Source organism: Mangifera indica, chromosome 15, assembly GCF_011075055.1.
Source record: "Mangifera indica cultivar Alphonso chromosome 15, CATAS_Mindica_2.1, whole genome shotgun sequence".
NCBI lineage: Eukaryota > Viridiplantae > Streptophyta > Magnoliopsida > Sapindales > Anacardiaceae > Mangifera > Mangifera indica.
Window position 1 is genome coordinate 6,218,241 of NC_058151.1, and position 10,211 is coordinate 6,228,451.

Here is a 10,211-nt window from a genome sequence, read left to right on the forward strand (position 1 = left end):
TTTATATTTTAAATAAATATATATTTTTTGTTTAGAGAAAATATTTATATTGTTATGTATGTATAATTTATTATTCTCTATTTGTTGCTCGTATATATGGTGAACATGTTGACTAAGAACTACTATCTGAACTATAAGATGAATCCAGTACATAACCTTTTCACTCATCTTGGTGTCATGCATAAGAGATATTGTGATTTAAAAGACAAAGGTATAAAATTAACTAAAAAATAGAGGATAGTTGGATTACTAAAGTCATTACCAGATTATTGAACTTCAATAATTTTTGATCTTGTCCGAGATAAGAAATTCAAGAATTATTGGTAATGTGTGGATGAATTACAGTTTGTTGAAGAACGCAGAATTGTAATGAATATAAGAAAGTCAATATTTTTCTCTATTTTCCAAAATCAACGAAGTGCAAGGCATGTAGGCTATTGCAAACATTATAATAACTTTATCTTAGATAAAGTTACTCCTAATATTGTTAGAGATAGAGAAAATGTTTTTTTCTCAATCTGATTGGTGGAGATCGAATCCCTATAAATATGGAGAGCGTTTGATTATCAAGATGTCATGTTTTAAATTGTATAAATCTCAAGCTAAGGATGGTTCGGAAGTTGGTCATAGTAATTGAATTTTATGTCCAAATTATGAAAATGTTGAACTCCATATTGATATAATATAATATATTTTATGGTTATTTGTGGGAATTCTAAAACTGATATAAATATAATATAATTTTTTTCGTGCAAAGTATAGATCTCTCTCTCGTTTATGATATGTTTAAGATAGATGTGTTATATCTATGCTATGTATATATATATATTAAAGATGAATTACGTGAATACTATTGCACCAATAATTCCCTGCAAGTCAATTTATTCCCTGCAAGATTCTTCTGCAATATTCTCTCATGTGTTTGCAATAAAAATGCAAGGATTAGCATGGGCCTACCCCTTTATAAAATAAAATAAAAGGGTTGGCGTTGGCCAACCCTTTCTTGCTAAAATAAAAAAGGGTTGACATCAACACCAACCCGTTTATTTTAATCTTCTTAACTTTTAAAGGTTCTATTGTTATGCATAATTTTTTAAAAAAGTACTTCCAAATAAAATAATGTCCTAACATAAAGTTAAAATTATTGACATGAATAGTGCATAAATGTGGAGTATTTTCTACAAGTACAATGAAAATATTATAAGGAATGCATAAATGTAGAGTATTATAATGAATATATATGAATAATGCACTGACATGAATAGTGCATTTACTTTAATAATTCATTAGCTATCATGTCTCAATATATTCCTCATGCTCTCCTTCTTATCTTTCCCGTGGAACATTTTGTTTGCTTGGAAATATATATGTGCAAGTGTTGGCAATTTTTTTTCCGCAAAAGTGTTTAGTTGCTTGCTTCTATATTTTTCTCTCAAATTGTTTGATTCCACATAGATCATCGGGTTATTTTGTCATTCACGAAAAAAATTCAACAAATAGCTTCATCGACCGTCGATACTATCAAAGTAATGACAGGAAGACAGGTTATGTTTCGTTATATCAAATTTAATAATATATATTTTCAAAGATTTTTGTTTTATGGGTTAGATTATGTAGTTTAGCATAATTTAACAATTTTTGTCCTTTTTTCATGTATAAAACATTTAGCAATTTTTTTACGGGTTAGATTATGTAGTTTAACATAATTTATAGTTATTTTAAAATGTAGAAGAAAGAGATAAAAAATTAAATTGAGAAAAAATCTTTGAAGTTTTTATTTTAAATTGAGAATTTTTTAATTATTATTATTTTTTTGGTTATATCTTTCTATCTATATAGTATGTGCATAACTAATTATTGTAGTGATGTGAAGAAGAAATTGTGTTATGTTAAAGCGATACAAATTCTAATACATGAATCTGGTAAGTTATTGCTTTTTGAATTTTTAAGACATGTTTATACAATTTACGTTGTTTTGCATCTTATACATGCTATGTTTTTGTTGTGACATCTATCTTATTGAAAAAGATGCATTTGGTTTTACAAAATCGTTATACTGTTGAAGGGAAATCTATAACAAATTAGCTCTCTGGTTATAAGAAAAAACATACAACTAAAATTTATCATCCATCACAAGGTGGTTAACTTAATAATAATAATCTAGTTTCTTTCATTAATGTAATTTAAGGAATTAATATATATTTTTAGGCATTTGCAATCAACTATCAAGAGGAGGCGTACAGATTCCACCATGCATACAGATTCTGTGTGCACGTCGCTTCGAACAAAAATGGACACTGTGACTATAATTATGAATAAACTAACGTTTACTCAAAGAGCCATTTTTCGGACAACTTGTTTTGGACATTTATTAGATTTGGCAGAGCCACGGTTCAGTGTCATTTTTATTCAAGCAATGTTATTACGTATGATCAATCGCTGAAACCTAGATAAAGAAATGTGGTTCAGAATAAATGGTGTTGAATTCCGATTCAACCTTGTTGAGTTTGCACTCGTCACTAATTTGATTTTCGGGTAGGACATGGACGTGTCCAATTATGTTGATTGCACGGATATGCCTCGATTGAGAGAGAAATACTTCCCGAACATTCACAGATTGTGTTCTCATGGGGAGATCGAGCAAGCATTCGACAATGAAGTTTGGGGAGACAATGATGACGATGTAGTGAAGTTTGCAGTCTTGTATTACGCATTTACAAGATTATTAAGGGCGGACAACAGAACCAAAGTACTTGATCGTTTTTTGCATTTAGTGAACAATTTAGATGCATTTAATCGATACCCATGGGGAACACTGACATGAAATAAAACAATCGACTCAATACGAAAAGGTATACATAACAAATATCAATATTGTGTTGAACATTACCCGTCGTACACAAGTCCACTCCCACTTCTCAGTTACAGTATTTTGGGATACCCAATTGCTTTTCAAGTAAGTATCATATAATAGATAAAGTTTACATTCATAATGACTATTGTAAATACTAACCATAAATGTTGTACATTGTGTAGTATTTGATTTATGAGACGATTCAGAATCTATCGCCTTATATCTGTTTAGAAACAAATGATCGAATCCTCTGTATCCTAAAATGGAAAACATTTGTACTACCTATATGGGATGACATATCAATACTTTGGGACGTTTCTCCGGTATGTTGCTCATTTATATTTTATTATTCCGTTTTGTATTTCATTAATTTTTATAAATTTCTTTCATGTTCTAGGAGGAGATTACAATTGTATTACATCCGATCGAAATTGAGCATTACTCTGAGTGGTATATTCGAGCTTTGGAGTTTATGGGAGAATAGGTACCGTCTATAAATTTAGACGATGATGATGTCATCCAGTCAAACCGTATTATTGCCTTTCAGATAGCCCCTAGAGGGTCTTCATCGTCTTCCACTGCTTCTGTACGAATTTCTTCATCAAAAGGTGTCAAACCCGTGGTTCCTAAGACGTCTCGTATTGGACATACATCCCCTCTACATATGTCATTCTCTCACACAACATACCCCCAAGAGTCATATAAAGACACACCTAATGTACGTGTTTCCCCACCATGGATGTCTACTTCCCGTGCCTCCCATTCTCGAGAGCACCAAATAAACGAGCCTGTAAGACACTCGGTTCACAGGACGTCGTACAATGGTGTATCATACGACCGTCTTCAACAAATCTTAATGGAACATGGAAGAGATATCAGCTTTCAGATACAACAACAATTGGCCCAACACGCTGCAATCCTATTAGCAACAACAAACATCGATGTTTCGGGGGAGATATAGGACCAATGACAACAACAAACATTGATGTTTCAGGGGGAGATACAAGACCAATGACAACAACAAACATCGATGCTTCAGGGGGAGATACAGGAAAAAATGACATCATTAAATAATCAAATGGTCGAACTTGAGGATTTTTATGTTCAGGCATCAGAATCAGTATTACTTAATTTTTATTTTCAATTACTTAATTATAAAATAATGATAAACATAAATTTGTGAACTTTTCTCAGTTAAACGAATCATCAGACAATGATATCCAACAACAAGTGTAGGACCAACCAACATCTGTTCAGAAGCTGACGATAACTAAAAAAATGTCAGCTTTCAGACGTGTACTGCGAAAAGGGAAACAGTTGGTAAGTCCATTCACAGATCCAAATAAGGGAAAAAAAAAACAAACAACCCATAACTGAGGGTCGTCATCTAGCCCGCGATAGGTTGAGGCTTATACAGAGTTCACATTATGGTACCATCAAAAGTCAAATAATGACACTCGACATGTCTTCCTCGGGGGACCAACCGGAACGATTGTCTATATGCCCAAACCATGGTGGACCCAAATTGTAACACTAGGGAAATGGTTGGAAAACACGGTATGTACCTTTCTTTTGTATTTGTGTATATTAGTTATCACTTTTAACTTATGATATGATTTATCTGTGTACACAACATATCAAAACTTTTATGGTATGCTCCGTAAATCTTTTCCAGATGATAATTGGATGACTGTTTCGACCCAGTTTGTTGGACTTCTCCCATAGTGTTACAACGAGTTTGAACGGTTGGGTGCAAATATGGAGTGACCCACAATTTTCCTAGATCAAATCAATGGCATCTCACGTCAACAACCAACTGAATTCTTTCGGCCATGGAGTAGTGTTGACAAGGTGGTGTACAACTGTAAGTTGTTTATGATAAAATTGATTATTGATACTTATTTCTCTTCATTGGTCGGTAGGTATTCATTCCTCTCAACTTTGGCAACCAACATTGGGTGTGTGGCGTATTGGATATCGATGATTGGAAGTTGTATGTATACGACTCTGTCTAATATACCACTAGCTTAGGGACGGTGAAAAAGTTAATGATGTCATATAGGGCATTGACACACCTAATGAAGGTGAGTAATTTTTATACATCAAAGGAAATTCAACCGCCAGATACTCCACTGACATTACAATACAAGTGTGTTCGTGATGTGCCGAAACAAGATGTTGGAAGCGGAGATTGTGGCATTTTTTTACTTATATTTATGGAATACCTTGCCCGATATCGGCCATTTAATTTCACATCGACATATTCCAGGAGGTTAAGAAAGCTCGTGACTACAACCATATTCCAAGAAAGGGTCCTTAGTAAGTATTTAGTGTTTATGAGTTTATTTATATGTCAGCAAACTTTACTTAATTTGTTGTATTTATTAAATTCAATTGGATTGTGAAAATGCACGCTTCGAGAAATTTGATTAAGGCATGGATGAACGGACATGCATATGAATTGGATGTCATTTTATTATTGTTTAAATGATATATTTTATTATTGTTTGAATGATATCATTTTATTATTGTTTGAATGATGTATTTTATTGTTGTTTGAATGATGTCATTTTATTATTGTTTGTATGGTGTATTTTATTATTGTTTTAATGATGTATGGTATGGGAAAAAATTTAAATATATACATAAAATGATAGTCTAACAAATATATGTTATGGTAATTCCATTTAACTATTTTAATCCATTGTCATCGCATACATGTAAGAGTTTGAATAAAAATAATAATAAAATTTAATATATTAAATTTTGTACAAAACCTAATAGATAAATTACATAAAATTAAACATGCAATACATTAAAATCTATTGTCATCACATACATGTACAAAACCCAATAGGTAAATTAATCATGATAACCTATTCAACCGTATAGGTTGCACCGTGAGTACGACAACCTCAATTTCGTGTGCTACTTGGTGTGCGGGACGAGCTAACCACATACACTAGAGCTAGACTCTGACATTTCAAATGAGTATGACCAGGTTGATGACATCGGCTACAGTATTATTGTCAAACTTTCTTGCCTTGTGAAGGTCTTCTTGCATGATTGGAAGGGCGATCGGACCTTCATTGCTCCATCACTAGAGGATAAATCACATACATATTTGACGGTGCCCAAGTTGATTGATCCCCTAGTGGATTAATATCTTCTTCGTACACCCTACATAAATATTCAGTAGAGTAGTATGTACTGACCCAGCCTACACAGTCCGTTAGGTTATTATACATTGTTATAGCTACAACGTGTGCACACGAAATTTAGGAATGTTGAAATTTTCCACAATCACACGTTCGATATAAAAGATTCACGATGAACATTTGTTATCGTGAATCATGAACTTCGTATTGTTGCATGTTGATTGGTTTAACAACCATGTTGGCAGATTTGAACACATGTCAAGCAAGCCTGTCCTTAGCTCATAATGTCAACGAGTGAGATCTCTCACCTGCAAAAAATAACTAAAATAAATGTGATGAAAAAACAGAAACATCATTAAAATTTTGTCATACGAACCAACCATGTTTCACTTATTGAAAAACCAATGTTGCATTGTACTTCGAAGTAACTCTACTAATATGGTGATAGGCAAAATTTTTGGAACCCTCTTATAAAACACCCCATACACATGAAAAAAAACTTGAACCTATTTTTCGGATCGACATCAATACGTGCCATAGTTATTAGGTTCTTAAGCTCCAAATTATAACAGTACTTGCATAATATACCGAAAGACTCTTCTGGAGATCCCCGTAGTGCATTTATTGCATATATTTTGGCATGTCATGCTTGCTTGTAGGATATGTCAATTTGGTACCTATCTGCCATGTCTAAAATAATTTCCTTTAGGTGATAAATACGATCAACCACAAACATTGACTTAAATATATTACCTAACGATTCTGTATCAGCTTGTCTATGATGTGGCAATATTTGATCCAAAAGACAAGTGTGAGTCTTGTCCATACGTCGTAAAACCCAATACTCTCTATCTTGCTCTCTCGTCGCTCGTGCCCGCCATTTACATTGTGAGTGTACGCACTTAAGCTCATACCATATGTTATTGAAGTGACCAACCTTCAATTGAATTCCTGTCTCTAACGCATACGTTTGAAATAATGCTTTTAATTATGTCTTAAAGTTATAAAAACCCATTACTTGTAAATGGTTGCCCCTTTATGTTGTCGGGTTAGTAATATCTAAATTCTCAACATCAACAACAGGCGTAGGAACCTATTGAAATGGATTTGGATTATGGATGTGACTTGGATATGCTCCAATATTCATAAAGTCATGACGTCTTGTGCTACATTCAGCCCCATCGTAACAAGCATGACTTTGACTTCTGCCAACGTCTTGGCTCGAAACACCGTATATGTCGTCATCAAAACCCGAGAATTTTTCATCTTCATCATCATCATCCTCCTCCTCCTCATTACTTTCTACTTCATAATCCTCATCCATGTCGTCGTCATTATCATCTTCAAAACCATAATTCCCACCAAACTCTTGAAAACTTTATAGATGTGCCCACTCATATGTCGGATGATTTTCCTTTTCTTCCTCATGAACATCTTCGCTTTGTTGATTGTCCCTTTCGTTAATTTGAGTCTTAGTAACAGAAAGTTTTGTGTATTCTTGTGAACTTTTTGCTACAACCATAAAAAACTCCACATCATCATCATTTACAATCTTCATTAGACCTATATCACCTAGTGTAAATACACACACGTTTGACTGACTTTGATCGAGTCTTAGACGATAGCTGATTCTTGCAATGAATCTTTCAAAATCAACATTTGTGTCAATACAAATCCCTATCTCATTCCCACCAATATATTTTGCGACATTATCAGCACCTTCAATCCATTAGCCTCCATAGCGAATCTTAAATGCAGCTTTTTCTATCATGACTAAAAATAAACCTAAAAAACATAAAAACTCCAAATTATACTACTTTACCATTTTTTCAAATTAAACCCCAAATGTAATACCAATGCAATCAAGCTTTATAGATAAATATTTATAACACATTAAACTATCATATCATCAAGTGATACACAAAAATTTATCAAGACAAGACAATAAAAAACATGAAAAAAATGACAGTGGTAATTTCGTAATTTTTTACGTAACTCTCTGTCAAGACAAAAAAAAATACACACAAGCTCCAAATTGGAACAAACAAATATAAAAAATAAAAAAATTGAGTGCAATGGAAGAAAACAGAAAAAAAATAAATAAATTCACTGGAGCCCAAGGGGTTTGGCGTCCTGTTAATCATCTGGAATTTTTTCGGGTTGTATTTTCGTATTTTATAACCATCACAACAACATTAAACAATAATAACAACTTTAAACAATTGAAACAATATGAAATAATAACATTAAATAATCTAACAACATGAAATCACAATAAAGTTAAATTTTACATGAAGTTATTATGAATATGAATATACCATACTTATTTCATTTTCAATTATTTATAAAGAAAACACATAACATACGGGATAAGTCAATACTCACCTGAACGTGAATGATTTTGTTATGAAGTCTTTACAACAGATGTTAATTCTCTTAATAAATTTAGCAATTTTCATCTCTCCCTCTCTTATGTCCAAATTGAATATTTTATAATGGATTTCTCACGGGTTTTATTGTTCAATCACATGTCTTTTTCCATTAATATTTTATTTTATCTTTTTCATGCTGTAAGGATTCCTTTCTCAATTGAGGAAGAAGAGAAAAAAAAAAATCTTTACATGAGTCATTTCAATAAGGGTATTTTAGAAAAGTAGATTATTATTGTGATATATTTGTTTAACTTTTAGAATGAGTGACATATATATATACACAGTAAAAAAAAAAAGGCTAAAAGTGTCAAATTCTATTTTTTTTATATCCTTACTTTTAAAAGTTTCAATTTTTTTTTTACATCCTTACTTTGAAGAATTCTTAATCTGAAATTCATTTCCCTTTTTAGTTTTTTTTTCTTTCTTTTGTTTTTGAAGCACTTATTCTATTTTTTACAGTACAATTTCAAAAAGACAGGATCTCTTTGCATGATTCCTTTATCACTTAAAAGATGAAAAAGAAGAGAGAAAAAATTACAAAGAAACAGAGAGACTTTCTATATGAAAGATTAAAAAGGGATATTTTAGAGAAATAAATTATTGTTGTGATATATTTATTTAAGTTTTAAAATGAATGACATATATATACACGAATTAAAATAAGGGTATAAATTTCTATTTCTCTATTACATATTACATGATAATGGCAGCGGAGCACAAACTCCGGTGTGGCGTGCTGAAGATTATTTCCATCTTTAGAAGCCCGTCAACGAATTTGTACGGTTATTTAAAAAACGCGTACCTTTGTTTGTTTACCGAGAAAAACAATGGGACAATATAATTTATGTGAAGGTAAAGTACGCTTTAGTGTTAAAAATAAGGGAAAAGAATAACACAAGTAGTCAAATTTGATTTTAAATCTCTCTATCGCATAACTGTGGCTAAAAATCAAAGTAGATAGGTTGCATTAAATTAGGGAAAAAGGACGTAGAGGAGAGATTAGCCTGGATTTGGACTGTTTCTGGACTTTTCCATGTAGTTGCAGAGGAAATGATAGAAAGTTTAGAAAAATAAATAACTATGCTCGAATTATAGTGAGAAAAATAAAGGCAGCGGTAAAAGAGAACCTGTATATTGCGTTTTGTCTTTTCGGCCTCAGCACGTCTGGCAAGATCGGCGACGTAGAGGAACCGTCGACGGCGGTTCTTGACGATAGAGACGGCAGATCTCCAGCGTCTCAAGGCATCCTCCGAGGGATTCTTGTGTTCCAAATCAAAGTCTTTCAAAAGGCTGTTTAAATCCATTCTCTTTCAACTATTCAGCGGAATGTCGAGGTTGCGGAGAGACTAGGGATGGCAATGGGGAGGGGCGGGGAGGGGATATCAATCCCCGTCCCCATCCCCGTAGGGGATATCAATCCCCGTAGGGGATATCAATCCCCGTCCCCGCCCCGTCCCCGTTACGGGGATAAAAAATAATCCCCGTCCCCTCCCCGCGAAGGAAAATCCCCTCCCCATCCCCTCCCCGTCCCCGCGGGGAAAAATCCCCTCCCCATCCCCGCCCCGTCCCCGTGGGGAAAAATCCCCTCCCCATCCCCGCCCCGTCCCCGCGGGGAAAAATCCCCTCCCCATCCCCGCGGGGAAAAATCCCCTCCGAATACCCGTAAATATAAATTTTAACTTTTTTATGTATTTCAATAAATAAAATAAATCATATTCTCCCAAAATATCACTTGTTACAAGAGCTACAAAATATTCATTATTATTT

General features: G+C 33.4%; 1 pseudogene; it reads right to left on the minus strand.

Moving 5' to 3' along the window:
* LOC123197352 overlaps positions 1–9,785 on the minus strand; it is an 88,664-nt pseudogene extending 78,879 nt beyond the window's left edge.
* Positions 9,786–10,211: the final 426 nt, after the last annotated feature.